General features: G+C 37.5%; 1 protein-coding gene across 5 annotated transcripts in view; it reads left to right on the top strand.

The window, feature by feature from the left end:
- Nucleotides 1-8,214, top strand: part of stxbp5l (syntaxin binding protein 5L) — a 115,968-nt gene that overhangs the window by 38,305 nt on the left and 69,449 nt on the right. The gene's annotated exons all lie outside the window — the stretch shown is intronic.

Genomic DNA, 8,214 nt, shown 5'->3' with positions numbered 1-8,214 from the left:
ACATGGCTTCCCGTTTGGCTAATTAAACTGTCTTGCCTGTGTGTGTCTGTATATTGCCCTGCCTTTGAAGTTGTCTTCCTCTTGTTGGCTTTTAGATCTAATCTCTTGTTTATTACCCTTGGTGTCCCAGTGACCCCAAATTCCCTGGCCTCTTCAGCCAGGTGGTGATAATAAAGTATCTGTGGACCCTCTTTGCTAAAGGTGTAAATCTAATGAGTCAGTGTTTTAGTGAACCAGTCCCCTTTGATGTTAAACAGTGCTCCAGTTGACTGACACAGTAAATACTGACCAGTGATTCAGTGAACACATAAGGTGACATGTAACTACATAAACATAACTGTAAGATTAAAGTAGGTAAACTTATGTGTGTATATAAACTAAATCTTAACTATGATAGAATTACCATACGCAAACAAAGTAAACACACAGGTTGACTAACAAGCATAATGTTAATCTTCTACTAATTAAGTTCTTAATTCATCAAATGTTAGAATCAACCTTAAAGTATGACTTTGTTAATAATTTTACCCAACAATGGACTCATTGAGTTAAACAGTAATAACTAATGAGTAAAATAGGTCATTAATGAGGACATATAGAAATTAAATAAAAAAACAACAACACCCACATCAACAGGAAAACATATTTTGCAGTGATATCCATGCATTCTGACATACACTGATGCTATGGACTAAAGGAAAACAGGGTATCTGCAGCATGAACGCTTATTTGTCTTTGTTATGAAAGCTGAGCATGCCTCAGTTCAAGAACTTTATTTTTATGGTAGATTCTGGTTCCTGGGCATGAAACAATTAAACGTAGATTTAAATCTAGACTTACTCATATATATAGGGGCATTGACTGGTTTATACTATAAGAGTACGTACTACATTAACCGTATTTCAGTAATTACCACCAAGCTATGGCTGGTTGAAAGAGAATTACACTAAAACAGCTCTATGTAATCAAGCCAATGTTGAAATAATGCTGAATATTAAAGACTGTTGGCATGAAAAAGTTAAAGCAAGGGCATTGCATTTACTCAGAAATTCAAATGCATGGGAGCTTTAATCATTCTTAGTTCAAGAAGTGCCACTATTTACATTGTTGCTTTGTGGACAGAAATACCTTGGACTTATTCTGACACTTTTTCTCACTGGCTTGAGAGAAAATGCTTTTTGCCTTTGACCTGTAAAAATCTCTATACTGCAGACATGTTTCCAGCTTCTGAGACTAGAGGACCAATTTTATTGCCTCAAAGCAGGTTATCTGCAGGTTAATTACTCACTGAGCTGCTCACTGAGATGCAGCCAAGAATGTACAAAATGGTGTGCAGGTTATGTGTGTGTGTGCCCGGTAAAGCTCACACTGTGGGAAAAGAAACTTTATACACTTGCACTGTGGGGACTTGAAGTGTTGAATTTCAGAATGACAGCTGGGAATAAGATTAGGGTTAGGGTTAGGTAAGTACTGGTTATCATTAAATTCAGGGTCAGTTGGGATAAGTCACCTGGAAACAAACGTGTCTGCGTGTATGTGAGTGTGGCATCGCTTATACACATTTGTGGTAGTGGTGCTAAGCAGTGGCCCGTGCAATACCACACCACTTTGCCACAGCAGAAAGCTTTTGTCTCATTTGAATATAATTTACAGGCTGAGCTAAAACCAGAGTAAATGAAGGAAGAGAACAGCTCTGATCTCTTGAAAGACTATTGTGCACATGACAACTTCCCAACACAAGTGGTTTAGTGAAGTTGGAGTTGTGATTTACCTTTCTTCTCTGAGGAATATGTGCTCTTTCACACAGTTTCACTCCTTTGGTTTAAAATGTCAGGCGTCAAAGTCAGTTGCAGATCTGCAGATACTCAATCCAGAAATATTAGAGCCATATTTCTTTTGTTATCGTATCACATTGCAATTAAAAATTAATTTAAATGATTAGGAATATGAAACAACACTTGCAAGGCAATTTTAAAAGAAGGTCATAACAAGAATACTGCCCTGCAGTGATGCTGTATTTTTTAATGGAACTGAGAAAATTTGTGGAAACAAGATCAAAGTTTTTTGTACAAAACATTTGTAATGCTGTCTAGCCACAGCCTAGTGTCATGTGTTCACTGGCTTTGTGATACCGTTCATTAAGAGTTACATTTTGGGAAAATACTCAGTATTAATGATTGTTGGGATGAAAATGTTAAGGCAAGGGCATGGCCAATTTGTTAGTTTGTTTCATGGGAGAGATTCAAAACATTTTTTATAAAGTAGAAAATACCTTAAAACAGCAGATAATGAAACAGAAAATAAAATGTAATGAAAATGCTATTAAACTACTGCTGAACGTGCTCGACCAGGCAAGGATTTAAAGTCAAGGTACAGTACTAGGAGATTAATCTACGAAAGACACAGGAAAACGAGACTTTTTTTTTTAGATAATAAGGTTTAACTATGTATTATTTTCTCCAAATTACAGTCTTTATCAATGATTACTGTCAACTGTGCCTGTATTCAAGACAGGCTGTTCCCATGTGTCCTTGAAATTAAAGAGGACAGATGTGCTTTAGCATTTTAATCACAATGATCTGAAACAGTCAAACAGCCAATTACATGCACACACCTTTGAATTATAAGAGCCTTAGCAAGACGAATGTCTCTTCTCACTGCTGTTACCAGCAGAGAAGCCTTGTGAAAACAGCGGTGTGTGTTATAAGACATATTTGCAGGGTGACTTTTTTTTAGTTTCTTTTCCTGATAAATCACATGTGCACTGATTATGTGAGCCCTCTGGACTGGTAATCATGTAGACATTCACACATTGTTTATCAGAACACTTCTTAGTAGTTAAAGTGATTTGCCAGCTAAAACAAATTGAGTTTTTAGCTATGAGCTGTCCTCTCCACCTTCACTAGTTAACTGATTTTCCTCTGTGGTGAGAACTGATAGTTTTTCCAAGCATACAGAAAAACCCTGTTGCATAGTTCTTAGTTCAAACAAACCAGCTGGAAACACAGAGACAGAGAAGGAATTTGACCAATACAAGTTAATTAATGACATAGTTGCAGTCAAAAATGAGAGTCCTGCACTTGGCTATGTTTATCTGGAAAACAACGCCAACAATTTGAAACTTTTTTTCACACAGTCTTGTTCAACATAGTACATGCTAGATTATAAATATGTGTTTCATTTTATCTGAAATTCATGTCCACAGCATCATCATGTCACACAGTTTTATGAGACTGCATTGGATCTGTCTGTCAACTCTTTTGGTAAAACAAGAACAACATTTAAATAAAACAAGAATGTCAAGGACCAGTTTACAGAGCTGTATACAGTATGTACCAACATAGACAGTCAACCACCCACACAAACACACAGACACCTCTTCTGAATCCTCTCTGCTGCGAGATGTTTATACTCAAACATAAATTGCCCAGCTGTGTCCCGAATGTGCCACCAGCTTTATTAAGTGCTAACAAAACAGTTATTATACATCTCCCTTTGCACTCGTATAGTACCCACACAAAAACAGGGAGAGTGAAAGAGAAAAGGAAATGGATAGAGGATTGGATAATTGTGATTCATAAGATGATGGCAGATTTTGAGTATGGATTGGTAGTGGTGGTGGTGGAGGTGGTTGTGTCATCTTGAGGAATTGCATGGCTTTAATCAAGATTCAACTGGTCTGGGCACCTGTCAGTCAAACAAATGAGCCAAAACAGCATTTTCTTTAAGGCCTGCTAATGCACATCCTTAATGGACCAACAAGCCACAAAAGTACCTCTAAGACACCTCAGTAAAAGAAACCCAGTCTCTTCCCACCAATAAAAGAACTCCACCTTAAAGCACTTCCACTTTGACTTCACCACTCAGCTGTAATGGGAGCTGGTAATGGCTAAGTGGATGCTAATTATATTTTATGAGAAGGTTAAGAGTGGCTTCACACAGTATCACCTCACCCAAAATCTCACAAATAACATGGATTCTACAAAGCCAAAATGGGCATAATACATGAAATATAAAATAATAGAGTATTATTAGTAAAGCATCAAAATGCTATGTGTCTATGTTCACTGTTCATGCAGTAAATACAAAATAATGGAGATTAGACAGAAATACAGAGATTGGACAGTAGAGAACAGCTCTGACAGAAATAACTGGATGCACCTATCAGAGTTCAGGAAAGGTTAATCCAACATTAATCCAGTGTTAACTCTTAATCCAGGCTCATGTTGTTGACAAACCTTTGAGGGATTTACAAAACTATGCAAGATTCACCAGTTGGAAGTTATAGGATGAGGCCGGACATTTTCTGTATTGCCAGTGTTTTCAACACTCCCCACACAGAGAATAAAACCAACAGTGAATTGACTCTGCTCATGAATAATGTCTGTCAGTCCTGAATTTGCTTATTCGACCAACAGTTTATACCATGCAAAGATCTTGGCTTTTACTTGATTATTTGCTCTTCTTTTAACTCACATTTCATTAGTTCTTTTTGCTTCACAGCTGAATGAAGCATTGCATTGTGAGTTACAGTTAGATTTGTTCCCTGCTTTGTCCTTATGTGTCGCCAGATACTGTATGTTGACTAGAGCTAGAGGACTGCCAGCTGGTCATGCTTACTTATGGTCTGTGTTCCTCAGACATCATGTATAAAAGAGCCTAGTGTTACCACTGACAGTATCTGGGCGACCTATATCCATACTGGCTTGAAGAATTTAAGGGTAAGGTCAATTTCAGCCCCCTGCACAGCAACACAAAATAAAAGTACTCCCCTCTCCATCCCTTTCTTTGTTGTGTTTGTGTGTTGCTACTGCAAAACGAATAAACAAAACAAAAAAAGCCATCATTTCTAGCAATTGAGGGTACGTGTTGTTATACAGTACCTGCTGAGATAAATACATGGCTGTGATTAGAGCCTATGGTGTGCAGATCTAAATCCATGTTTCAAACCTAATTTTTAACCTGCTGTTTATCCACAGCAGGGTAAATCAGCGATAATTTATTGAAAATAGTTATTTTAACAATGCAACTATGCGGGTATTACATTATTACCTTAGGGCAGCAAGTGCAAACATTACCGCCATGCTCTTACTATATCTCATTGAGAGTCTGTTTCTGTTTCTATTTCTTAAACATGCTGTGACTGGTGTTTACGTTTGGTACATTTAGAACCCACTTCGCTTAGTTTCGGTAGTGCTACAGTAACTGTAGTACTAAACAAAAATGAAACATGCAGCAAAAACAATGATAGGTGATTATATGGTACAGTACACAGATCAGAGCTTTCAGCCAACTGTGTCAGATAACAAGAGCTGTTGGTTAAATGTGAATATACCTGCTGTAACTGATTTTGCCGATTGCTTGGACTATGAAGCAGAACATAATCTCACATTTCATGTTTCTGACTGTGTCCTCCACCAACAGGAGGATAAAGATGAGGATCCAGAACACTGAGCATGACTGGTGTCTCCTCACATCACTTACATCAACAAGCTATTGAACATTTCTAATGACAATAAATCTGTTTCCACCCTTTCTTTCATTTCAGAGCTCACCGCTGTAGGGGCATCACCATCGTTGTGTTGTCTTTTAGGATGCATGCACATAATGTTTAAATTGTTTTGTGGGAATAAGACCCTATAGATCTACTGTCCCAGAGGCAACTGTGCATGCCAAACAACATGTCTTCATTTACATTCACGACATTTATTTGTTGTCACTTACTGGTTTTCCAAGCAGAAATCACCAAATACAACAGAACATGTCCATCAGTTTCTCACTGGCATTCTCTCCCATCATTTGGCAGCAGTACAGTGTTTGTCTCCTGTACGGATCTAGGCGACTTCACCTTCACATCAGCTTTGCGTTTTGATAGCATCTTTTTGATACGGTCCCGAGCGTGATCTGAATTTGAATGAGACGTGTACAAAGACTCTTCTGTCAAGAAGAGAATGCTGCAGACAGACAGAGAGATGATTTCAGTCTGTCGCCAACTATTCTCTCTCAAGTCAGCCTTTGAATCTCTCTCACACACACACACACCAGCTTTGTATTTTTACTTGAGAGACTGATTCAGCGATGGTCATTACATTTTAATTCATGCTAGAACCAATGACCACAGTGCCGGTCTGCTGATGTTACCCTTATAAGTTCATTTGAATATTCATTCCAGGAAACTATTTTTTTCACACCTTTATACATGTACAGTATAGACTAAATGCATGATAGGAATACCACAAAATGTTTGTGAGTGTGTGTCCTGGTTCCTCTTACTCCATTATATTAGACATTCTTGTCTGAGTCGCAGATGTTCAGTGCTTGCACTTAATAACACGTGCTGTACACTGTAAAAAATAAAGATAAAAACTGTACTATTCTGGCATCTGGAGTGCAAGAACATTTCTATAAAATTATTGAAAATAATTACCCTCTAAAAATGCAGTAATTTTAAATAGTTTTTTAATTTAAATGATATTTGTACATGTATATAAATATAAAGCCAGGCATTTTGCCTTTATGCTGGATTTTCCTATTATTTTTATTTTGATATATAAATTTCACAGTATATTTTTGTAATTTTATTACCATTTTCATGTATATTGGAAATACAGTAAAACATTTGGTAAAACTATTTTTTTGTTGCTATTTTTTACAGTGTGCATACAGAGTGCAATCAACAAGCACAGGCGCACACACTGAACAGCTGTCTGAGTTTATCAAGGTAACATTGTCTGTTGTCTGTCATGGTGTCTCATCACACCTTTAATTTGAGTAAATAAAAGTAACAGTGGAACTTACTAATGTTGTAGGAAAAGCAGCGTATCTACAAATTATGAGAATGAAGTCACACAAATGTACCGAGGAGATATAAAACTAACTTCAAGCAAAAAACTGGCAAACTAACAAAGCTTTCCAAAGGTTTTGAAACAAGACTAAAACTTCACTTTTGGTTTGGGTCATGAGCAGCATTTTGAATCGTGACCTGTCTGTGTCTTTCCTGCCCAGTGCACCTGTGATCTACAGCCTGGTCAGACAGTTCCCGTATCAGAGTCCATTGCTGCTGCTGCTATAGATGTGATAAATCTGTCTAGCAAAACAGTCTGGATGTTTCTGCATTGTTGGTTTCAGAGCCCACTGTGACGCTGAAATGAGATGTGTTCACTCTGCATACTGTTTGGATTTTCATCTGAGACCTCTAGCATTTCTGCTCCATGTAGGACATTGCAGAAAATGACTAGTTTTATTTGAAATCCAAACTTTATGTGCATTTATCTTTGTTTTTCTAATTAATGACAAGTGCATACATTGGACTTACAATATGAATTTTACTGATTTAAAACAAACGAATGTCACTTTTGATGTACCACACTTTGAAAACATGTGAAAATGTCTTCACACGTCTGTGTCCGCATCAAAATGCCAACATAAGAGAAGAACAAGTGAATTTATTTTCTTCCTCCTCTCTCAGCTGGTTTCTCTTTAGCAGGTCAAACCAGGTCTTTAGCCTCCTACTCTCCATTACTCATAGTGTGTTTCATTAAATCTGAGCACATATTCTGTTCTCACTGACAGGTTGTTCCATTTTTACACTGTCAGATAACAAAACAAAATATTTGATTGTGGCTGTTATACAATCATCTCGTCCTGAGCTGGTTGCAAGGTGTCGTGGGTAGCCACTGTGTGGTGGACAGAAGTCTCTGGAGGGTTTAGCAGTTCATACACACATGCAGTCATAAGTTTTGCCATAAAAACCTGTCCCTGAAATAACGATTCACTGAAGTAAATGTCGTCCTGCTATTGGTTGGAAGGAAGTAAAAGTCTGTGTCTCTGATTGTTGGAGAAAAAGAGCAACAGTAAAACCTGCTTGGCAGATAAAATATAATCTATAACGATCACCCCAGTGGTTTTAATTGCCATCTATCAGCTTTTGAATGCACAGTAACATTGGATTTTACAGTGTCTTATTAGTTTACTTTATGTGAACTACTGTATTCACTGGACAGGCTCTAGCCCAGTTTGTCTACATATGCTTCTACCACAACTGAGGCAGGTGCATCCTCACAAAATAGGCGCATATCAGCTCTCACACTGAAACACTGATAAACTAGTAACACAAAAAGAACCAGGACAAAGAATCAGACCCATTCAAACTACAATATACTGTAGCATTTGAAAAACATATTTTAGTTCTTTTACTCTGTGTCTGATCCCTGT

This window comes from Monopterus albus, unplaced genomic scaffold (assembly GCF_001952655.1).
Source record: "Monopterus albus unplaced genomic scaffold, M_albus_1.0 scaffold24.1, whole genome shotgun sequence".
Taxonomy (NCBI): Eukaryota; Metazoa; Chordata; class Actinopteri; order Synbranchiformes; family Synbranchidae; genus Monopterus; species Monopterus albus.
This window is presented reverse-complemented; position numbering and strand designations above follow the sequence as displayed.